The sequence below is a fragment of the Rhinatrema bivittatum genome, chromosome 7 (assembly GCF_901001135.1).
Source record: "Rhinatrema bivittatum chromosome 7, aRhiBiv1.1, whole genome shotgun sequence".
Taxonomy (NCBI): domain Eukaryota; kingdom Metazoa; phylum Chordata; class Amphibia; order Gymnophiona; family Rhinatrematidae; genus Rhinatrema; species Rhinatrema bivittatum.
Genome location: NC_042621.1, coordinates 148,494,381 through 148,519,523, shown reverse-complemented (window position 1 = coordinate 148,519,523; position 25,143 = coordinate 148,494,381). Strand labels below are relative to the sequence as shown.

Here is a 25,143-nt window from a genome sequence, read left to right as displayed (position 1 = left end):
ACAATGGATTACAAAAAATTAATATTTTCACAGAATATTTTTAGAAATTCCAATAAATTCTAACACTTCCGATGTCAATGAAATTGAAGTTCCTGCTGTCTTAAAGCAAAGTTCTTTGCTGCATTCATTCCGACTTCCAAAGAAAATTTTCTATATAATAAAGATCTTTTTGAAACAACAGCTTTTCCATAGGGTCTGATTTTAAAAAGCATTTACATGCGTAAAACTGGGTTTTACGCATGTAAATGCACTTTACTCGAGTAAGTGGGCTTTTGAAAATTGCTACAATATATGCCATTGAATCATCCATAGGATTTATTCGCATAAGTGCACTTTACGTGAGTAAATGGCTTTTGAAAATTGCTACAATAGTAGTTACATTTACGCACGTAACTCCTTTGAAAATTACCCCCATAGTGTGGAGATGGATGGCTAATTGAGGGATACTCCAAGAGCAGAGCAGAGGGCATTAGAGAGTTATTTTCAAATAGCCCATGAAGAGCTAAAGTTATGTCCCTAAATCAACATTGAAAATTCTTGGTTGTCCCAGTACACGTGTACAGATACACACAGGAAGCAACAGCTGCTCCGGAACAAGTGTAACTTTCTGCGTGTAAATTAATCTGTGTAATTTTGAACATCAAAGTGTGTGCTTAACTGTTTTCCCTGCCCCAACTCTGGAATGCCTACCAGAAGTGTGGAGAACAGTGCACGCATAGTTGAGTGACACTTGCACTTTTTCCTGGGGTAATTTTCAAAAGCCAATTTACATGCATAAACCAAAGGTTTTGCATGGAAATCCTTTAGAAAATAATCCCCTTACTGAGTAATCTCTGTTGACTTCACCCCTTGTGCACCCCATTGTATTTCTGCAAAGCCAACAAGTTTTTTGTAAGCTCTGAATACATTTCAAATAAATCCTTTTACAGCAGTTGATATTATTATTTCTTATTATACTGCCTTTTTAATTAAAATCTGTGGTTTACAGTCAAATTAAAACAGATATAATACATATAATATCATATTGATAATAAAAGAATCTAACTAAATATAAAAGAGTCCTATCTTTTGACTAGTTCATAATGACAAAGTAATGCAGTTTAAAACAACTGGAACAGAAATCCTCTACGATTTGTCATCAGATCATTCCAGTCAAATTAAATTTTTGGTTCCAAATGCTTGCTTCAACAGCCAAGGTTTAATTAATTCTCTGTATTTCAAGTAATTAGATTCTTTGCAAGCCTCCAGTGGTAAAGAGTTGCATAGTAGCTAAAACAAGAGTCCTGAGTAACATTGGAGTAGGGATGTGCAGAGCAAAAGTTTATGTTCATAAGTCCATAAGTCGAAAGGGGGTCCCATTTGCGGTCAATATGGACATATGGAGAATTCCATAAGTTGAGTCTATGTCCATACGTGCAAATAAAAATTTAAACCCCTCACCCTCCTTAATCCCCCCCCCCCCCAAGACTTACCAAAACTCCCTGGTGGTACAGCAGGGAGTCAGGACCCCATTTCTGAACTCCTTTGCGAGGAGCACGTGACATCGGCGTCACGTCGGAGTGACGCGGCGTCACGTCATTCCCCGCGCGATCGCTCCGGGACCCTCGTTGCACCCAAAAGGAACTTTTGGCCAGCTTGGGGGGGTCAGGTTTTACAATAAAATATTTCAAAGTGATGTACATAAAATTAAAAAATAAAAATAAAAACAACCAAATAGTTAATACATCAAATACATCCTTAAAATACATATCAGTAGCATGCCATTCATCAATTGTGAGACCTGGCTGCATATATTTAATTGAACTACCTATATCAAGTCGATCTCAAGGGTCTATGAAACTGCTCTTACTCAAGTTTGGGACAGGAACTCACTGGATATCAGCCAAGTTTTTACTTTATGCCGATAGCACATCAAATTAGTTTGCTCCCTGTTAAACAGAGGGAGATCATTCCATAATTTGGGTACAGACATTGAGAAGGATCAATTTTGCAATCTTACATGTCGGAATCTCTTGACTGGGGGAAGTTGGAGTAGATAACCATACTGTGTGAACATATATTTCATAAGGAAAATTTCCAGGAGATCCTGTTGAATTAAATAGGGTGACACATGATCATTCTTCTTTTTACCAAAAATGAATTTTGCTGCTGTTTTGTAAAACCTGAAGTATTTTTAATAAAACATCGAGGCAGCCTAGCAATAAGCTATTGGAAAAGTGTATTCTAGGAAGGATTAATGAATGTACTAAAAGCTGTAAGGACTCAGATGCCGAATGTCACAAACAATAACCAAAAAACAAAACTGAACTGCTTTTGTTACATGAGCTGTCAACGATAATTTTTCATCAAATGACACCTAAAATAGTTATTTTCTCATTTAATCTTATCTTAGCTCCAGCAATTTGTAGGGGAGACTTCATATTATCTTTCTTCATGCAGTCCAAAATGCTTATGATTTTATTGGATTGACTTTTAATCTATGTTTATTAATTAAGAAGAAAACAAATGTTTCCTGCTGTTGGATAAGTGGATTCCCATAATACAGGGGTGAATTGAACTTGCAATAATCAGCTATGTTTGAAAACCAATCACAAAAATCACATCACATTCACTGAATAAGGCTCTGATTTAATAATGATATCAAATGATGCATCATCAATCAGATTCCAGTCTATGTAAAGCAATTTGTGATACTGTTAGGAACATGATTATTTCAAAACTGCAGGAGAAAAGCTGAAATAAAATGAACAACAGTGGCAGCAGAGTCTGCACTCTTGCTCCTTGCCCACAACACACCCAAATCTCTTACTTCCCACTCCCTGCTGCCCCACATTGAAGATTCTGTTCTGTGTGTGAAATTCCTAGGCCATAAGTTTTATTTGTCAAGCTCCTTTCCTCTGAAATGCCCTCCCCTTTGACATTCACATGAAACTAAACTACATGACGTTCCAGTTAAAGTGTGGATCTTCGGTCAGCCTATGATTGTTTACATCTTGTGTTACAGATCCTGTTACCTCATTTGCTGGACTACATTGTTTGTTTTGTAATTGAATTATTGTTCTGTTTTTGTATATTTTGATTGTACTTTGTGTGATTTTATTGTTTACTGCCTGGATAAACTGTTTTACAGCTGGTATATTAAATCCAATACATAAAATGATTTAGCAACATCCTAATCACAAAGATGGCACCATCAACTTGTGAGCCAAAATCCAGCCACATTTTTCCAGATCCACAAGACAATGCTAAACTGCAAGCTATGTTACTAGCAAAGCAAACATCACTCTCACTGCTGTCCTACCATGCCAGCCCAATAAAACTGCAAGTGCAGCGCGGGCTCCCACCATTTTGCTAGGTAGGTAGCTCACTTCAGGCACGACTGAGCTCACCATGCCTATGTGGTATCCAGGATCTCCTGGTGCATCATTGCCACATCAGTCAGGCTGCTGTGACATTGCCACAGCCCCATGCGCCAAGCCAAATTACTCCATGTTTACACCATTTGGCTCAGGTAATATCCCCCCCTCCCCCCATGGCAAAACTTCCTCCAAGCTGCTCCATTCTCTTCTCAATCCAACAACAAAAGGTAACATACCTGTGGCGCTATTGGGTGCGAAAGCCAGCGACGATAACACCGCGGTGGTGCGATTGCTGCCGGCTTTCGCAGGCCCGCTCCCCCCGCCCCCCATTACCGCGGGATTCAGAAAGCCGTGCGATTTTAGAAAATCCAGGCCTATTACAAAGAAAGCAGCTTTTTAACATTCAGACAGAAGAACTGAATGCATATAAAAGAGAAAAAGATTGTAAATTCTCTAATAACCTGTGACTATATTATGCAGTCACCAGAGCAGTAATCACCTGCTTATCTACAGTGTCTATATTACTATAGGCTTGTTCTAAGAAGGATTTTTTCTAATTCTATACATTTTCTCCCTTTATTTTGTTCATACTTATAGTGTTAGTGAGAGAAAAACTTTTCTAGGTTATACAAGGGGAATAGCTCATAGCGAACCCAATATCAAAAATATTCCATGACGATATATATACTTTTGCAGCAGAGATGCTCTTACAGCTATGGTTTTATTCCCTCATAAAAGTTCATTACCTTTAAGTGTTATCTTATAGCCTGGCTTTCCAAATTATTTATCATCACAAAAACCATTTCCTTTCCATTGTCTTTTTTGGTGCCTAGGTGGTATTTCATTAGTAGATGGGTTAAATAATTTGCATGGTAATGGATTTTTTTTTTCAGTCATCTTTCTATGCGCCTCCATTTCATTGTGCTAAATTAGTTTCTATATCAAGAAGAACAGCAGATGAGAAATAGCGTCTAAGTTGCTGAACCATTTTGTCCTCCTTATACATATTTACTCTGTCTCTCCAAGCTCAAAAGAGTTCTGCACAGTGTTACTCCCAGAATATGAATCATGTCAATGGCTTGCTATCACAAATCCCCCCCCCCAAAAAAAAAGCCTGCTGAAAGAATACCAAGCAAGGAAAGTAAAACAAAATAGTTTGAGCTGTGCATCATGCCTTACAGCACTGTCTTGTCATAGCGAGAGAGGATATGAATATCATATATTTGGATCTCCATTTGGCGAATATCACCAGATGTTTGGATTATGTGCAATTATCAGCTTTTAAACTATTGCAGAGAAAAAATATTTAAGGTATAGAGGAGGTGAAGCCACTACTAAGGCTATCTGTTTTAACCTCTAAACCAGGGATGGGCAATTCCGGTCCTCGAGGGCTGCAAACCAGTCAGGTTTTCAGGATATCCTTAATGAATATGCATGAGAGAGACCTGCATACACACTGCCTCAGTTGTATGCAAATCTATTTCATGCATATTCATTAGGGGTATCCTGAAAACCCAACTGGTTTGCAGCCCTCGAGGACCGGACTTGCCCACCCCTGCTCTAAACTGACCCATCAGTGGTTAGTATTTTCATTAGTAACATAGTAAATGATGGCAAACACCAACATTTATTTATTTATTTATTATTTTTATTATACCGAGTTTCATGATAAGAATCACATTATTGATTATTATAAAATGACCAATTCAGTCTATCCATTTGTGATTTGTCCACTTTGGGTAGGTGCCTGGCAAATTCCCTCTAGAAATCTGACACCCACTCTCTGTTCCCCCTTCCTCCATGTGTCTTTTAAGGTTCTTACTGCTGCTTCATGCAGGTTACCCCATGGCTTCTAGTAAGCACAATGCAGTTGTATCATTGTTGTTTTATGCCATAACTGTCACTCTGGCCTGGATTTATCAAAATGCACTAAATATCACATGCGATAGGAAAAGGGGTGTATTTTATGGTAATAGGCAGTTTATTGCAATTTGCGCTAATACCTATGCAAAGTGCTATCTTAGCACAAATTGCGATAACTTTTTTGCGATAAGTGCCATAATTGATGTATTTCCTACATACAACCACTGGGGGGATGAGAGAGAGAGATGGATGGAGAGAGAGAGAGAGAGAGAGCCCCTAGCCATAATGCCCTCAGACTAGATTGGTATTTATATCTCTTTGGGAGGCCCACCTAGACACTCGAAGTGAAGTTTAGGTATTAGTGTAGGGCAGCGGTTCTCAACTGGTGTGTCGTGACACACTACTGTGTCGCTAAGCACCGGCAGATGTGTCGCGGCTCCTGGTGTTCCACTGCCCCACTTGTGCTTCCCTTCTCCCTAGGGGTGGGGCCAAAGAGTGGAGAGACCTGCGTGCCACCACTGGAGGCCAGGCCAGCAGGGCCGAAAAGTAGAGAGACCTGTGTGCTGCCGCCGGCGGGGCCGAAGAATGAAGAGACACTGCGCGCTGCCTCCGGCGGTTGAAGAGTGGAGAGACCTGTGCACCGGAGGCCAGGCCTGTGGGGCCGAAGAGCAGAGAGACCCTGCACACCGCGGGAGGTGGCTGGAGAGATGTTGCATGCTGCCGGAGGTCAGGCCAGAGGTGGCAGAGGAGGCCAGGCTTTTTGGGCCAAACAATGAGAAGAGGCTCCATGTCAGCCTGTGTGTGTATGTGGTAGAATGGGTGCTTGGGTGCTGTGAGAGGCAGCTGTGTGTGTGTGGTAGAATGGGTGCCTGAGTGCGTGAGTGGCAGCGTTGTGTGTGTGTGTGTGTGGTACAATGGGTGCCTGGGTGCATGAGTGAGAGCTTGTGTGTGTGTGGTACAATGGGTACATGAGTGGCTGTGTGTGTGTGTGTGTCTGTGTGTGTGTGTGTGGTTGTAAGTGGCAGAATATGTGTGAGCTTGTATGTAAGTGACAGAGCATATGTGTGATTGAGAGAGAGAGAGAGACTGCTCAGGGAGGGGGGTGTGTGTGTGTGTGAAAGACAGAGACTGGTCAGGGAGGTGACTGGTCTGTGTGAGACAGAGACTGGTTGTGACTGGTTGTGGGCCCTAAAGAAGAGGACTGTGAGGACAGAGCTTCAGCAGCCTCTGCTGCTTCTGGTGAGTGCTATTGGTCTGCAAGGGAAAGGAGTAGGAGAGTTGCTGGAGAGGGTAAGTAAAGGCAGCTTTTTAAGTTTATTTTTCTTGATTGACTGCCATTTTAATTATTGGGTATTATGTGATGTGTCTGCTGTTTTGAAATATTTTATTGATATTTGGACAATTTTTAATCATTTTTATGAGTTTTTAATTGTTGGCTGTTATTCTGTTCATCAGCTGTTTCGTAACATTTATTAGTATAGTTTTACAATTATTTCTAAGTGGGTATCTATAGCAGCTTGCCTTGCTCTGTTTTCCTAATAGGAGGTGTATTAGTGTTTAGGGCCTGGTTAAATATTTGTAGTGGTAAATTACTGTCTTTTCATAAGGAGGGGTATTGTGCTTGCCAGTAAAGAGAGTTTGTTTTGCTTTTACTGAGATGTCATCAGATCCAGAATATCTTTATTTTGTATGGTGAGTTGTATGGGTAATGCCCTAGTTCTGCTCTGCACCCATTGTTGGGGGTTGAGGGGGTTCCTGAGGATGCAGAATTTATATTTACATTTGTCCCCATGACGGACACATGTTCAGTGTCATGCCTGTGAGAACCATTTGTCAGGTGTGTCTCAGCCAAAAAAAGGTTGAGAACCACTGGTGTAGGGGTTAGGGGCCACTTTGACATTCAAAGTGAGACGTACGAACAGAACAGTGCTCTCTTGTGAAGATTTGATGACTTTCGGAGTGAGGAAATTCACCCAAAGATGAGATTTGTGCAATGTTGTCTCAACCTAGCTTGAAGTTATCCAGGTAGAGAGAGTCCATCTCTCTCTCTCTCTCTCTCTCTCTCTCTCTCTCTCTTGCTCGGCCCTGATAGCTTGGCTGGCTCTCCAGGAGCTGGAAACAGCATGTGCAAAAAACACCGCAATAAAGCCCTATCACTCGGCTTTATGCAAATGACAAAGGTGTAGTTAAAACTCACATTACAGCTTTGCAAAACTGTGAGTTGTGGTGCTTTCACATGCATTAAAGGCATTTTTTGCATGCAAAAATGCCATATAGCACTTTGATAAATGACCCACTCTGTCAAGTTACCCAATTTCTTCATTACAATTCCTTGCCATTTGGGATCCTCTGTGTTTATCATGTACTTTTTTGAATATTGTAACTCTTTTTGTTCCCATCATACCCTCCAGGAAGTCATTTCAGGCATCTACTATCCTTTCAATGAAAAAATATTTCCTGACATTCTTGGATCTTCCTCCTTGGAATTTCATATCATGATCCCTAGTTCTGTAGCTTCCTTTCCATTGAAAAAAAAGTTTGTTTCTTGTGCATTAATATCTTTCAGGTGTTTAAATATCTATATCTTATCCTCCAGTCATACCTCTCTTCTAGGGTATACATTTAGAGGTCCTTCAATCTCATGGGGCTTTAGGTACAAACCCCACAAAATTCGGTCTATTTATTTATTTAAACATTTATAGTCCACAGTGCAAAGTATTTGGCAGATTACAATACAAACAAATATATTCAAAAATAAAAATGAAATAAAATTAAAACAAATTATTTACATAATAAAAATCATAAAACTAAAGAATAAACTTACTGAATAAAACTGAACAAATTATAACAAAAACCGCTAGTTAGAGTTGCCTTTCTCTGGGCTGTCTGAAGCTTCTCTCTATCTTTTCTGAGATATGGCATCTTGAAATGAACATAGGCCTCACCAATGACCAATAAAGAGGAGGCATCATCTCTTTTTTTTTCTTGTGGTTTTGCCTGTCCTTATGCTTTATAACATTTCTCTGGTATCATATTATCCCAATGTTTCACTACCTTGAGTTAACCTGACACTATTACCTTGAGGTCTCTCTCCTAGTTGATGCACATCAGCTCATACTGCTTTTGTTGATTTCTTCTCCAAAGTGCATAACTCTGCACTTTTTGGCACTGAATCTTAACTGCCATAGAAACATGATGGAAGAAGAAGACCACTACGGTCTATTTAGTCTGCCATTCATACAAACTACTCAGCATTATGATCCCTACCACTCCCTCAGAGATGCAAAGTATTTGATCACTCCTTGAGCTTTTTTCGTTCACTTCTAATTGTGTCTACTCCCTCAGGGGTGAACACATTGTTGAAGATTTTTGTGTCATCTGCAGAAATCTTCTGTGCTTCCTTCTCTCTCTTCTGCAATGTTCCTCACAAAGTTATTGAACAGAACCAGCCCCAGAACTGATCTGAAGCACTCTAATAATCGCTTAAAGTAAATGTAATTCACTATTATGCTTTGGCATCTATCACTCAAACTTTCTAATCTAGTCCACCACTTTAGGACCCACAGGATGTTCATTTTATTAATAAGCTTGCTCTGCAGGACAGTCTCCACATTGAAGAATTAATGAGATTAGTTTGATATAATCTGCCTCTGGTAAAACTATGCTGTCTCAGATCCTGTAATATACTGGAATGTAGATAGTCCATTATCCTTTCCTTCAGTAGAGTCTCCATCAATTTCCAACCACCTACATAAGACTAACTGGCCTGTAGTTTCCAACATCTTCTCTGTTACCATTTGTATGAAGAAGAACCATGTCTTCCATTCTCTAGTCCTGCAGAACCATTGACCTCCACAGTTCCTTTAGCTGACTTGCTAAAATGTTAGGGATAGATTTTTAAAAAATACGCGCGCGCGTCCATGTGTGTGCGCTACCCGGCATGCACACATGGCCAAGCGATTTTATACCGGTGCACGCATGTTACAAAATTGGGGGTGGCGCACGCAAGGCGGGGTACATTTTTCCTATATTCGTGCGGCGACGCATTGGGGCCTTCCCCAGTTCCCTCCCAGTCCGCTCCAATTTAGAAGCAGACTGGAAGGTAAATTTCCTACCCTCTACCCTCTACCCTAATCTCCCTTCCCCTTTCCCTCTCCTCCCCACCCTCTAAAAACCCATTTGAAATCTTTTCACCTTTTTTGTGTTTCTGGGCCCGACCTGAAATAACTTGCATGCGCTGGCAGCTGGTTGGCGTACAAAGCTCTGGGACAGTGAACAATGGTGCTGTCCCGGCCTGCTCCTCCCCACCCAAAACATGCCCTCCGGTCTGCCCCTTCCACAATGCCTGGCACTTGAGCACGTCCCACCTTTACGCGCATGGTTGGGCTTCTTGGAAGATTTTCCCGGCGCGTGTAAGGCCCGGCCACACGTGTAAAGGCTGGGATTTATTCTCGCAGGGCTTTAAAAATCTGCCCTTTAGTAACCTAGAGTACACCCCATCTGGCCTTTGTCCTCTTTCAGTTTTTCTAGTTGCACACAAATACTGTCTTCCATAAATGGTGCTTCTATATTTATCATTGCAACTATCACAGTCCGTCTCCAATCCCTTCTTTAGTGAAAACTGAAGTATTTGTTTAGCGTTTCTGCTTTTTCATCATTTTTCTCCACATATTACTTCTTGTCTCCTTTCCCTGTGCCATTTTCACTTCACTTTTAATGCTGCTTTTGAGGCACAGAACCATTTTTAAAGAGTCACAGTAGAGGAAGGAGTGAGGGGCCTAGTTGCTGGTCCAGGTTCAGTCTATAGATAGGTCATTCAGATTAGACCTTCTAGAGATACTTTTAACTGCTATTTCCTCAGTGGAGCAGGTTCAGTTATCTAGAATTGACAGTGTCCTGGTGTGATTGCAGGAACACAGGTTCTGAGGGGCATCTTGAGCAAAGTTTGAGGGAGACTGGGGATAAAGGTGGTGAAGTTGGAACATCAGTTTGCTGAACTGCAAGCCTGTGACACTGCCTTGGTTATCTTTGGAAAATGATAGCAAAAGGATGAATTTAAGATTTCTCAGTTTTTCCAAGTCTCCACCGATTATACCAGGTGACATGTTGAGAAGGTGCTTTGAGGAAATTTTGAAGGTGCCAGAAGACTATTCCACTATTCACTGAAGTCATCTATATTCTTTCAGGAAAGCCTAAAGAGGATCAGAGAGGTATCATGAAAAACAGGGAGACTTCTGTTGATAGTCTTATTGTGACTGGACTCTTAGAAGATTCCCATTTGAAAATATTTCCAGGAACACTCGTCTGGCAATCTTTGTTCTTGAATCAGATAAGAACTGAACAATTAAAGGGTATTTCATATTCAAAGGTGGTGCTTTTTGGACATAGAATTTCTGTGTTTATGATGTTTGGGGAGCCTCTCAAGGAAGGTGGCAAATGTTTTTGTCTTCCCAAAAGGCTGTGGTCTTTATTGGGGCAAAATTAATTTTGCAATTTATTTTTGTTTATGGGTCATTAGCTGCCAAGGCAATGAGTATTTCTTCTATGATCCAATTCATCTGTGGAATTTTTTAGGTAAACATTTTGCTAGGATTATTGCTTTATTGAAAGCTGTGGGTATATCTTCCAGATTGATTCTTATTAGGGATGTGAATTGTTTTTTGACGATTTAAAATATCGTCCGATATATTTTAAATCGTCAAAAATCGTTAGAAGCGCGATACAATAGGAATTCCCCCGATTTATCGTCAAAAATCGTAAATCGGGGGAAGGGGGAGGGGAAGGGGGAGGGCGGAAAAACCGGCACACTAAAACAACCCTAAAACCCACCCCGACCCTTTAAAATAAATCCCCCACCCTCCCGAACCCCCCCAAAATGCCTTAAATTACCTGGGGTCCAGAGCAGGGGTCCCGGTGTGATCTTTTACTCTCGGGCCTGCGGTGCATTGTAGATATGGCGCCGGCGCTACCTTTGCCCTGTCATATGACAGGTCAAAGGTAGCGCCGGCGCCATTTTGTTTTTTGTCCCCCGACGTCAGGAGCGTAGGAGATCGCTCCCGGACCCCCGCTGGACCCCCAGGGACTTTTGGCCAGCTTCGGGGGGCCTCCTGACCCCCACAAGACTTGCCAAAAGTCCAGCGGGTGTCCGGAACGACCTCCTGCAGTCGAATCGTTTTGCCAAAAGTCCCTGGGGGTCCAGCGGAGGTCCGGATGTTTTAGTGTGCCGGTTTTCCCGCCCTCCCCCGATTTACGATTTACACGATATTTACAAAAACAAAATCGCGACGATCCGATTCCCTTCCCCCCCAAGCCGAAATCGATCGTTAAGACCATCGATCACACGATTCACATCTCTAATTCCTATAATTAATTTTGGAATTTCAATCAAGAGAAAGAAAAAAAAAAAAAGGTTTTAAGATCCCCCTCCCTTCCTCCCTCCTTTAAAAAAAAAAAAAAATCCCTGGGGTTGAGGGTCCCTCTCCTTCCTGACTTTCAAATTAAAAAAAAAAGTCCCAGAGCTAGGGATCCCCCTTTCTCCCTTCAGCCCTCCTGCCCCAGAAAAGGCCGAGTATGAAAATCTATATGAGACTGGTATTCTGGCTATAGCCAGTGATTCACTTCTTAAATACAGCTTACTTGTGGGAGAACGTTCAATTCATCATGAGGATGCACAAAGCAAATGTTGAATCAGCATTGTGCTATCCAGCATTTTTCTTATAAATGGCTATTTGAAGCTATATCTGCCATGCACAATGCTGTATTTTCATTAGGTAAACAGATCTTTTTTTTTTTTTCTTTCTGTACTTTATCTTGCCACTTGCTGTGCAGAGCTGGCATTCTTCTGAATAAACTAATTTATTGTTCTCAGGATTTTTACAGCATTAAAGCATTGCAGATTTGTAGGTGCTTAGGAGTAAGTTAGTAAGAATAAGCACAGAGTAAACAAAGTCACTCTTTTTGTCACACAGTACATGGGACAAAATATCTGTGATTCTTGTACAGAACAGAAGGGTTCTAATAGTTATTTGAGTTGCTGTACCTATTGTTGGACAACATATTCAGGTATCACCTTAGGTGTTCATGAAAGTTCATCCATAACAATCTTTTAGTTAATTCTTACCACTAGATAAGTTGCCACAAGCTGCAAACATACCATCTGACTAGTACAGTAAGGCTTCTTGACTTCAAATAAAATTTTAGATAACACTCACTTGCTGACCACAATGCTGCATAACAGACATGATTTATTGAACTTTACTTAAGTCTTAGGGGCAGATTTTAAAAGATTTACGTGCATAGGGGGGGTTACGCGCGCCGGGCCTAAAGCCCCGGGACGCGTTTAAGTCCCGGGGCTTGAAAATATGGGCGGGGAAGGGGCATGGCCAGAGGCCTCTGCAGGGCCACTGGGCCGGGGAATCGTGCACTGGCAGTTGGCCGGCGCAGGTGTAACTTCTACAACAAAGGATTGGAGGGGGGGTGTTTCTTTAGGGCTGGGGGGGGCGGGACAAGTAGGGGAAGGGAGGGGAAGGTGGGGGGAGGGAACGGGGAAAGCCAGCTGGTCTCCCCGAGGGCTCGGTGTGCACAAGTTGCAGTAGTGTGCACCCCTTGCGCGCGCCGGGGAGCACGCACAAATGTAGTCCGTGCGCGCAGGTTTTAAAATCTGCTCCTTATTGTATTTACTGATTTCTGGCTGTTCATGAGGCACTTCATGAGATGTCTTGTAACACAATGTAGGAGGAAAAAAGTGTATATTGTGACTTAATTTAAAAATGATTTCATATCAACATTGAGGATTGCTTTCATATTTATATAAATGTTTATATAAAACTCTTTTCTTTATGGTCCATATTACCAATTGGGTTTGTCCAGGGCCCCCATTAACCTGCAATTCTACAGCCACAGTAGGGGCCACATGATTAAGCCCTTGCCACGGGACTTCAGGAAACAGATTATTCAACTGGGTCCTGCTAGCCCTGTGCTTGGTTGACTCCCCTTCCAGCCTGCATATTGCTGCTGCTACCTCCTCTTCTGGCCTGGCTTCCATTGTGGGGAGTAGAAAACCATCTCCTCTTTTGACGTCAACTGAGTCCTTTCTGCCACTAGTGCATGGAAGGTCACCTCGTCTTCTGGCCCATGCTAGGTGGTGGTTGCATTTAGTTGTGGAATGCACTAGGATGCCTTTGCCCCTCATTCTGCTTACACAGGATGGCTAAAGTAAGTGTGGAAGTGTAAGGGGGAGAGATTAGAGAGGCAGGTAATATAAAAGACTTTGGTTTAGAAGGAGAGGGGGATAAGTGGGAGGTGGGGAAGCAGATGCCTCTTGAGAAGGAGAAGAAAATGGAGGAAGGGAGCAAGGAAGGAAAGGATCACATGTAAAGAAGGAATGAGGATGGGAGGGAGAATAAATGCTAAGTAGGATGGTGAAAGGGTAAGATAGGCATGAGAGAAAAAATGGAGAAAGAAAAAAGTTCATGAAATGTGCACAAAATAGTTTGTAAACATATGTAGAGAAACAATTGTAAAGTTTGCAATGAATTCACTTTATGAAAAAACAATGTAAATTTTATGCAAACATATTCAAATGGTCTGCGGAATCACTGCAGGATTTGTAAGACTGGTGCAAAGTCTTTAGCCCTTGCTCTAGAGCAGTGGTTCCCAACCCTGAACTGGGGACCCCCCCAGCCAGTCAGGTTTTTAGGAGATCCGCAATGAATATGCATGAGAGAAAATCTGCATGCAGTGCCTCCATAACAGGACAGGGCTGGGAACCACTGCTCTAGAGTCTATGCTTGAGTTGTCACAGGACGTGGAGCTCTGTATTTTTATTCATTGCTGCATGGGCCATTTCTTTGGGGCCTTTTTCAAGGTAGTTTCTTTTCTGTAGCACATTTTCTAAAATTTAGGTGTCATGATATGGAGGAATTTGATTTTTTTTTTCCAAAAAGTACAAAGCCCAGGGGAATGCAAGAGTGTTTACAACCAGATAGATGAGAGAGAGATTTTGAGGCACAAACCAAAGGTCATTTAATTGATGTCTCTTCCAAATGCTTATTCCAATATTTATTCCACACTGTGTTTGCTCTGACCCAAAAGACAAGAGCAAATACCTCAATGTCCCCGACTGAATACTTCAAACAAGGAGGCTACAACCCCAGAATCAACTCCAAAAAGGTTGCTTCTTCACTTAAAACACTCATGGCAAACCCACTGGAGTACAAAGAAAGGAAAACCATAGAGCGAACGTCGAACCTGCAGCAAGTAAAATAGAGAAATCATAAAACACTTACAGCCTCTACTTCTGAAGGTTGAGTGGCCAAAAGAAATATTGCCTGCTTCCCCAGTGCTGGGCTTCTGGCAACCACCTAATCTGAAGCAAAAATTATTGAAAAGCAAGCTTCTAACAGAAACACAGAAAGAAGAGAGAGGAACAAATTCCTTCAGCAAACCGTGCTGCAAACGATGGGGGCTATTTTCTAAACACTTATCGCACGCGAAAAGGGCCTTTTCGCGGCGGTAACACTAAAATTAGGGGGAGGGGAGGAGTCGGGGCGGAGTTAGGGAGGAATCGGCGGCGGCACTGCTGCCAGCGATAATGTTTCGAACATTATCGCCAGCAGTAACGCAGGGAATAGCACCAACTTTTTACGGTGGTGCTATGCCCGTGATAGCCTGCAGCCGGCCACACCGAGGCATTAGAAATTGCCCCACCATGGTACGATCGGCTGCAGGCTATCGCCGCCTGCCCCCTCCTTCACCCCCCACCCCCTTTAGCTCATGCTTCATCATTCTGCACGGAATCCTGGCCTGTGGCAGCACATATCACAGGACCCTACAGTTACCCACATGCGAAAGGCATTCATCCTCAGGGGGTTCTATTCATGAACCTCTTTAATGTAGTGTGTTTATATTCAATGCAGAAAATTTGAAGAAGGAGAATGCACTGATGAGTGGGGGAACGTTTTGTGGGACCAATGAGCTTATAATCATCAATGAGTCAATGTGTCAATGAGCTTATAATCATCATACTAAAAGGCAAATGCAGAACAGTACAGGAAGGTTAAAAGGGGCCGATGCAATGCAGTGCACTGTTTAACCAGCAGTTGGATGCGGGTTGTATAGGTGCTACCTAATCTCCTTATGCAATAAGGGGATTAGTGCCTCCAGAACACAAGTCCAATATGGGGCAAAACTAATAGCACTCATTATATGCAAATGCATGTGAATGAGGGTATTAGCTATTCACTCCGAATGCAAAAAAAGTTCATCTAAGACGCACATTTTTTGCGCTCAGAAATTAACACCTGTCCGGAGCAGGTTGTATAGAAAAGCAAAAAAACTGCTTTTCTGTACATGCTCCTATTTAATATCATTGCCAGATTAAGTAGGAGGAACAAATCTTTAAAAAACTAAACAAAAAAAAAAGTTAAAAAATAGTGCTGGCAGTCAGGTTCAGGAAATGGACGTTCAGTTAACAAGCATCCATTTCTTGAACACCTGGCTGTGTGCCAATTAGGAAAATGGAGGTCGATAAATTTGGCGTCCGTTTTCCTAACCGGCAGATGGACGACCACTCGTTGGCTCCTGTTTTCAAGGAGGTGCTAAGGGCGCACAAGTGACCCTAGCGCCTCCTTGATAATGCAATCCCTAATTTAAATATTGCATGTCACCCCTAGGAGGGGTGTCTGGGGATGCGTTAGGAAAGCGGGAGCTGAGTGTTCAGCGCCTACGTTCAGTGCACATTAAGGGGCAGATTTTAAAACATAACGAGGGTGTACATTTGTGCACACAACCCAGCGCGCACAAATGTAGGCCCGATTTTATAACATCATAGGGGCTACTGGTGCCATTGGTCCGCCCCTGTCACTGTTAGGAGCAATGGACAGCCGGTGCCATCTTGTGCTCCTACCATGTGACAGGGGCTGACCAATGGCACCGGTAGCCCCTGTGACATAGTAAGGGCAAAGGCTATTAGTGCCATTTTGAATGCCGGCAGCCAACAGCCCGAGTGCAGGAGATCGCTCCAGGACCCCCGCTGGACCACCAGAGACTTTTGGCAAGTCTTTGGGGGGGGGGGGGGGGGGGTCAGGAGGGTGGGCGGTTGTAGTTAATTAAATTTAAAGGGTTGGGATGGGTTTTTTTCGGGAAACGAATACATATGTAACTAATGAATGGATCGGGATCCCCCGAGAACTGATGCAATGGATTTGGGTCCCGACGAATATGAATACCGAATGGGATGAATCCGTCCCTGCTGTACATCCCTATTGCTTACAGCATAATTTTTCTGATTTCAAAAGAGAGAAAATTAGTTGGTAGAAAGGATGTGTTGGAAGATACCGTGAAACAGCTACAGTACAAAGTCAAGATCATTGTGGAATTGAAAATATACTTCAAAAGATGCAGAAAACCAGAAGTCAGAGAGAGAATCTGACCATTCTGCAGATGGTGATGAGCCAGTGAGAGATATGGAAACATTTATGCCAAAGCTACTGGAAATTCCCTAGGTCACTGGGAATGAACAACTGCATGGAATGCCTTTTCATAATACCAGAAATAAAAAAAGGAAAAAAACAGCCAAGATTAATGGTGAATCTTACTTTGAGATACCCTCAATCTTTGGAAAACCTGCAAAAAAGTGAGGTGCAAGCCCCTGTATTATAGGAACGAAGGAAGGAAAGAAAATTTTGATTCCCGTGAATCTGAATAGTTACAGCACAGGTAAGGAAGAAGTTTCTGGCAATGCGAGAGTAAGAAAGATGAAAACAAGGCTCAGATTGTTTTATCCCATGAGGATGAACATCACTGTGAATAATTAAGGCCTAAATGTTTGAGGATTTTGAAGAACTGCAAGGTTATATTGATTTTCCTTCAGAAAACAAACAAAAAAAGACTGTTTTCATACATGCAGAAGGAGGAGATAAACAGTTAGACAATGAGTTTTGTGCTGTAATCCTGGCAAAGAGACTGCATGGTGACGCTGTTATAATCATAAACTCATATCCGTTTGGGGTTTAAGTAAGACTCTAGATTACATCTGGGCTGACTGGAAAATCTGTGAGTAACTGAAAGGATGTGCATGGAAAAAAACTTTCATTTTGGTTCGTTTTTCATTCCATTTCTTATTTCCCTTTTTTTAAACTTCATTTAGCTTCTGTCATTTTAGAATATGCAAAATGGGCTTAGCTCATACTAAATGAGTTTAGTGCATACAAAATGGGAAGTGACATAAAATGAAACCACAAATATTCCCCAGTCATTTTAAAATGACAACATATCCCTAAGATATTGAGAGCTGGTTTATCTGAAGGTTGTATAGTTTGAGAACTTTGGAGCTTAAGGCAGAATTTTTATTGAAGTGTGTAAAAAGGTACCAGAACTGAGTCATAGAGTTGCCTCTGTATAATATGAAAAAACTACCGCAATTTCCAATGAGATGTAGTGGACATACAGAGAATGCATCATAGTAATCCAAGTACAGGAAAATGTTGAAGTTGTATACTGATATATTTAATTTAAATATGAACCAGGAAGTTTTGTCACAGTGTATGCATTAATATGGAAATGGAGATATGAGAATGCATGAAGTTATGGAGATCATCTATGATAGTGTGTTTTTACAAGGGCTGTGAGAGTATGACCTAAAAGTGACAGTCCTAATGGAGGTCAACAATTATGGAGGCTCGGTGTTTTATACACACAGGGAATGGAAGCAATCAGGGAATTTCAGAGAAATAGTTAGCCCTACAAGATTTGTGAGTTATCAGAAGAACTGTTTTATGTCATGCGTAAGCAAAGATGGCATGATTTGTGGGTTTGTGTCTAAGAAAATAAGAAGAAGCATATAGGGAAAAAATAGCTCACGCTGAAGTTACACCATGTTAGGTTTCATATTAGGAGTAACCACCCAGGAAAAAGATCTATGTGCCATAGTAGATAATACATTAAAATCGTTGGCTCAGTGTGCTGCAGCAGTCAAAAAAGCAAACAGAATGTTAGGCATTATTAGGAAGGGAATGGTGAATAAACGGAAAATGTCATAATGCCTCTGTATCGCTCCATGAGGAGAGCACACCTTGAGTACTGTGTTTAGTTCTGGTTGCTGCATTTCAAAAAAGATATAGCTAAACTGGAGAAGGTACATAGAAGGGCAACCAAAATTATAAAGGGGATGGAATGGCTCCCCTATGAGGAAAGGCTAAAGAGGTTAGGGCTGTACAGCTTGGAGAAGAGACAGCTGAGGGGGGGATATGACGCAGGTCTACAAAATTATGAGAGGACTAGAATGGGTAAATGTGAATTGGTAGTTTACTCTTTCGGATAATAGTAGGACAAGGGGCACTCCATGAAGTTAAAACAAATTAGAGAAAATTCTTTTTCACTCAATGCACAATTAAGCTCTGGAATTTGTTGCCAGAGGATGTGGTTAAGGCAAGGCAGTTAACTTAGCTGGGCTTAAAAAAGGCTTGGACAAATTCCTGGAAGAGAATTGCTATTAATCAAGTTGACTTAGGGAATAGCCACTATTTATTACCGGCATTAGTAGGTAGGGATCTATTTAATGTTTGGGTGCTTGCCAGGTACTTATATCCTGGATTAGCCACAGTTAGAAACAGGATGCTGTTGCCTAGTATGGCAACCTCTTATGTTTTTTTGTTCTTAATGTTTATGTGAATTTAATTGCAAAAACGAGAAAAAGACCTGGCTGACTCATTTGCAAATTGGGAAATGCAGCAATGAAGTACAGTAGTAATATATGGGATAGATTTTCAAAAGGTTACGCACGAAACCACGAAAACCTACTCTTGCTTGCGTCAAACCTATTTTGCATAGGCTCGGCGGTGCGCACAAGTTCCGGGACGCGCATATGTCCCGAGGCTTTGAAAAAGGGGCGGGGCAGGGGGGCGGTCCAGGGGCGGTCCCAAGTCCTCCAGCACAGTGGCTGTGCCAGGGGATGGTGAGCTGGCAGCTGGCCTGCGCGTGCAAGATACACCTGCAAGAGGCAGGCGTAAAAAATAAAATAAGGTAGAGGGGGGATTTAGGTAGGGCTGGGGGGGGTGGGTTAGATAGGGGAAGGGAGGGGAAGGTGGGGGGAGTGAAAGAAAAGTTTCCCTCCAAGGCCGCTCCAATTTCATGGGGTTTTCCTATCGGTTTCGGGAAGCCCCCGATTTCTGACGACAATATTTTCAATCGTCAGAAATACGATTCACATCCCTAGAAGGTAATATACCCGGATGGCGTGACGTCAGCATGAGGGAACGCCCTTGAGGTTCGCGCCAAGGGTGGTATAAAGACATGGGTTGCGCACGCGCACCTTAGTACGTATCTGGGAGGAGCAATGGCGGGAGGCTGCACTATAGCCATTCCAAGAACGCCGGAGAAGTCTGCTTGTAGGCGCTGCGGTTGCCATCTTTCCTAGGTAAGCGAGAGGAGCCATGAATAAGGTGAGGCAAATGGGGCAAAGGCGTCTAGCACCGATAGACGCAACATACACGGCAATGAGATTGGGCCTCCCCCAGTTCCCTCCCAGTCCGCTCCACTTAAGGAGCGGACTGAGAGAGAACCTTCCTACCTCCTTACCTACCCTCCCTCCCTCTTCCCCTCTCCTCCCCGACCCCTTAAGAATTCCTAGCTTTTTTTTCCCCATTATTTAAGAACTTATGTCAGCCCCTGAGCTGGCATAAGTTGCGCGTGCCGGCAGAGCGGCAAATGGCTGCTGTACCGGCGGCCTCCGCCCCACCCTGCCCCTCCCCCTGGACCACCCCTTCCTTCCCCTTTTGCTGAGGCCTGGCTCTTGTGCAAGTATCGGGGTTACGTGCACGGCCAGGCCCCTTCTAAAATGTGTGCAGCTCGCACAAGGCCCGGCTGCATGCATAACCCCCAGAGTTTTCGCGTGTGGGGGGATACAAATTCTGCCTTAAGATTGTAGAATCCACCCACACGAGTTAGTTATGTTCAAATTGTTTATAAAGAATTCCTGAGGTGTCCACAAATATATAAGAGCAAAGAAAAAAAAAAGTATATAACCCAGAAAAAAAAATGGTTTCAATATACTACAGGTTAATCAGCTCCATTGATTTTCGTGGAGCTGCAGCGGTTGCCATTGCAGAATGCCCATAGTGTTAAATTGTTTGTACTGTACTTCCTGGGATCATTAAGATAGTGATAGAAAAATAGGAAAGGAAAATATTCTTATAATAAATGATTATTCCAAAATATATTTTTTTTGGGAAATATTCATAAAGATAGCATTAATAAATCTTTTAATTTTCTTTGACTTTAATTGATCAGTGTTGTTTTATTGTCCAGTATCTAATTCTATTTACATTTTTAAATGATGGGACCAGAAATAATAATAAGTTTCACCTTTAATAAATGTAATTACTGCTATGTAGGAGTAAAAATATAACAATTTTATTTAAAGCAAAATGTGACATTTGGGTTGTAAAGAGGAAATAAATATTCATTACCATGGCAGGGCAAGTTATTTTTTTGAACTCTAAGTATTTAAATTACACAGCGCGGGAACCATATGTTGCATAAAATTTTTACCTCCCTTCTTAATGTTCATCTGTCTTGCTGAAGCATAAATTAAACTCTGATTAAATTTAGAAACCACAAATGAATTGTTCCAGGACTAGATGACCTGAGAGCCCCCCTGTTTTCATGCAGTCTGTAATGCTTTGCTCCATCACATAATAAAATTCACCCTAAATTCACCATGCAATCTGATTTCTCTAATGATGTTTCTGTGGCACTTGACATGGTCAAGTCACCTCAACATTATTCTTAGGGCCTGGTGCTAGCAGCTGATGCCTGTGCCATCTAGGCAAATACTACAATTTAACATTTCTGTAGTGTGACAACATACGCAGCACTGTACAATCACACAAAAAAGAAGGCCCCTGCTAAATAGACCTTAAAATCTAATAAGACATGATAAAGGTTTAAGGTGAAGTATGTGTATTATATTTTGTGCCTGGAATCAGGCGCGCATGTTATAAAATCCGGGGTTGGCGTACGCAAGGTCAGAGCGGCCTCGGAGGAAACTTTTCTTCCTCTCCCCCCCCCCCACCTTCCCCTCCCTTCCCCATCTAACCCACCCCCAACCCTACCTAAATCCCCCCCCTACCTTGTTTGACTTTGCAGGAGTACCTTGCGCGCACCGGCCAGCTGCCGGCTCGCCATCCCCCGGTACAGCCGCTGTGCCGGAGGCCTCTGTCCCGCCCCCGGACCGCCCCAGATCAGTGCCATGTCCCCGCCCCCTTCCTGCCCCTTTTTTCAAAGCCCCGGGAAATAGGCTCAGCACACGCAGGAGCAGGTTTTCGGGGTTACGTGCGTAACCCTTTGAAAATCTACCCCATTGGTTTTATTAATGTGTTTTGAAATCCCCCTACTCTCCCTACTGCCCTTTTTTTGTTTTGCCATGATAAACTGATTTTGTATTGTTTTTATTTTTAATGATTTGTGCACTGGGAATGGGATTTGAAATACAGGTCTGTGTTTACATTGAATGCATTTTGAAATTTCCAGCAGCTCTTTCATGGGTCCTATTTGATGAATGTTTTAAGTTATTTTCAGGTTTTTTTTAATCTGTGGTTTTTTTCTTCATCTTCAATGTACAACTGAATCAGAACCAGAGATGGGATCTGGCATGATGAGTCTTAATTTCCAGCTATAGGGGGATACTTTCACTTTTATGCTCAACAAAGCATGGGTTCCATGTAGTGATAAACCTGCTTGGAATGGAGGCTACAATCTTAAACAGCGGTGGTAGGATGACATCAGGTTTTCAAGAAAGCATTGCTGTCCCTGTGCAAAGGGAGCCATGGCTAAAACTCAAACCTCAAGGAGCATGGGGAAGCAGGATATTTTACAACAGCCTCACTATCCTTGGTTGCAGTGAGTATAAGACGTAGAAGGGGGCCTGGTGTTGGTCTCGAAAGAAGCAAGTTGAAATATGCGAGAGGTTCCCTACTAGCTGAGGTGGTGGAGGCCATAACAGGATTAGATTTTGGGCATGCTTAGGATGGATGTAGAGGGACTGTTTGGGGGAAGAGATTTATGAGAGGTCAGGTGGAAGAAATGGGGAGAGGAGAATGGTGTTATTTATTTATTTAATTTATTTAAAAGTTTTTATATACCGGAATTTAGCAGGCTGCCTTCATTCCGGTTTACAGATATAATGTTAGATTGCCTATGGGAGTTTGTACATGCATCTAAGCAAAGTGGATGAATCTCAACTGGGCATACTGGATGGGCCATTTGGGTTTTTTTATCTGCCATCATTTACTGTATTACTATGTTAGTTTTGTCTAATCATTGCTGTTACACTCTTGGCCAGGGGCCATGCACCAGGATTCCATCAAGAACCCTGCAATGACAGGTTCTAAAACTGGCCACTAGGTGTACCCGTTGCACAATGACTATGACTCTTTTCATGCAGGGGATGTGAAAGCTGCCTCTGCTGAAGCTCCTGACCCAGTTTACTGAGAGAGCAAAAGACCTGAGTTAGAAATTGAACCTAGGTCCTTCTGGATATCTGTGCACAGCACTGCCCCTGAAACATAGGCTTGGCCTATTGAAGATTTTTTAAGTTAGAGTTTTGATAATTTTTTCCCTAAGGCAGGCATTTTACATGCCAAAACACATGCCAGGTGATGTATGCTAGATGAACAAAATAACATCATATTTATGGAAACGAAATGAATTTTTTTAATTATTATTATATTTTTATATTATTTTTTATTTTTTTTGTAGGTGCACAAGATGGCACCGGCCATCCATTGCTCCTACCATGTGACAGGGGGCCGACCAATGGCACTGGTAGCCCTTGTGACATAGTAGGGCAAAGGCTATCGGAGCCATTTTGACTACCGGCAGCCGATAGCCCGAGTGCAGGAGATCGCGCCAGGACCACCAGGAACTTTTGTAAAGTCTTGGGGAGGGGGTCAGGAGGGTGGGGGTTTTTATTCGTTAGATATGTGGTATTCATGGGGGTTTGCCATATGTTTAGTGACCCCACAATACAACGAATAGGGACATATATGTGCGGATTGCCAATACGTCGAAAACAAATGCACACCCCTAAAATCTACTAACATAAACATAAGAACATGCCAAACTGGGTCAGACCAAGGCACCATCAAGCCCAGCCATTCTGTTTCCAACAGTGGCTAATCCAGGCCATAAGAACCTGGCAAGTACCCAAAAACTAAGTCTATCCCATGCTACTGTTGCTAGTAATAGCAGTGGCTATTCTCTAAGTGAACTTAATTGATAGCAGGTAATGGACTTCTCCTCTAAGAACTTATCCAATCCTTTTTTCAACCCAGCTACACATGAACTTACACACAGTCACCAAAACACAGAGACATCGTACTCAATGATGAAATCAAATTTTTTAAAAAGTATATCTTTAAATCAAATTAAATGTTTTTTTTTTTTTAAATTAAAACTACCTTTTTAAACATTTAAGCTTTGTTCTTTAGAATGTGAAATTCCTGATCTCAATAAAACTGCAGCTGTTGGGGGGACTTTACAGAATATACAGTTTATCACATTGATCCTATCTGTGTTGAATTATAAAGCCAGGGCTGAATAGCTGGGCCCTGAACTCTGCTAGTAATTTAAACTTAGAAATTCATGGCAGTAGCGCCAGAGATTTAGAGCAATACAGAGAATGCTATTATATCTGTCACATTCTCTGAACTTGACATTAGGCTAAAGGGAACAACCACCTAACTGTTAATTGCTGCTCTTGATACAATACTCATCTAAGGAAAGATCATTATTTAAAATGTACTTTAAGCACTAAGTTCTTTAATGAACAGTCCAGAGGGTCATTTTATGTTCACTTAGCTTGACACCAGCAGGGACAAGGCCAACCTCTAAAATCAGGAGCCATAGCTTTTGTCTGAATAGTTCTTTGGGGTCCGATGCAATAATCTTCGCGGAAAGAGGATGCTGACTTTTCAGTGCCCGCTTTCTTATTGCATGCAATGGCGCCCGCATGGGGGGTGCCATGCCAATATGTAAATTAGGGGGTCGCGCTAAGAATGAGGCGCTAGGGTCACTTGCGCGACCTTAGCGCCTCCTTGTTAACGCGACCCGCCACGGCTGCCGGTTATGAAGACCAACATCGGTAACTGGCAGACAGGCAGATTATGAAAACCGATGCCAAGTTTACCAGGCGTCGGTCTCATAACTCGGAGGTCTGCCGAGTTATTTTATTTTTTTTACTTTAAAAAAGTACAGAAAAGCAGTTTTTTCTGCATTTCTTTCAATGCGCTCAGGCAGGTGTTAATATCTGAGCGATGAATGTGTGTCTGAGACAGATATTTATATTTTTTGCATTTGGAGTGAATGAGTAATAGCCTCATTCACATGCATTTGTGTGTGATGAGCGCTAATTCATTCACTCCGCGTTGGACGCTCGTTAAATAGGCGCTAATCCCCTATTGCATTGGGGGTAGATTAGCGCCTATTTAACCCCTGCCTGACAGCGGGTTAAACACTGTGCTTGACTGAGCGCACTATATTGCATCAGTCCCTTTATTTGGGAACATTCTTGATAATGACTTTACAGCAACTACAATATTTTGGACTGTGCTTTATTGGGAATTAAATGAAAATTTCCTGTAATTTTCAAAGAGCTGAAATGTGAGTTTTTTTCCCCTGGCAGTTTTTGCATTTAGCATCTAAATCAGCAACAGATGTTGCAGGTTTGTAATAGTTTATTGACAGAGCAATTGTTTTAATGACCAAAAGTTAGGAGCTTAAAGATATAATCGTAACTGGTCTGAATGTTAACTCTGAGAATTAACAAACTTCCTGAAAGTGTTTGACTTTTTAATTAAATCATCATAGTAGTTTTCTTGTAGGGAGGATTAGGTCTGGCTTAGTGCCATGCTGTACTATACCT

At 42.1% G+C, this 25,143-nt stretch overlaps 1 protein-coding gene across 1 annotated transcript in view; it reads left to right on the top strand.

Annotated features, from left to right (window-relative positions):
• Positions 1 to 25,143, top strand: part of GRID1 (glutamate ionotropic receptor delta type subunit 1) — a 2,200,418-nt gene that overhangs the window by 383,422 nt on the left and 1,791,853 nt on the right.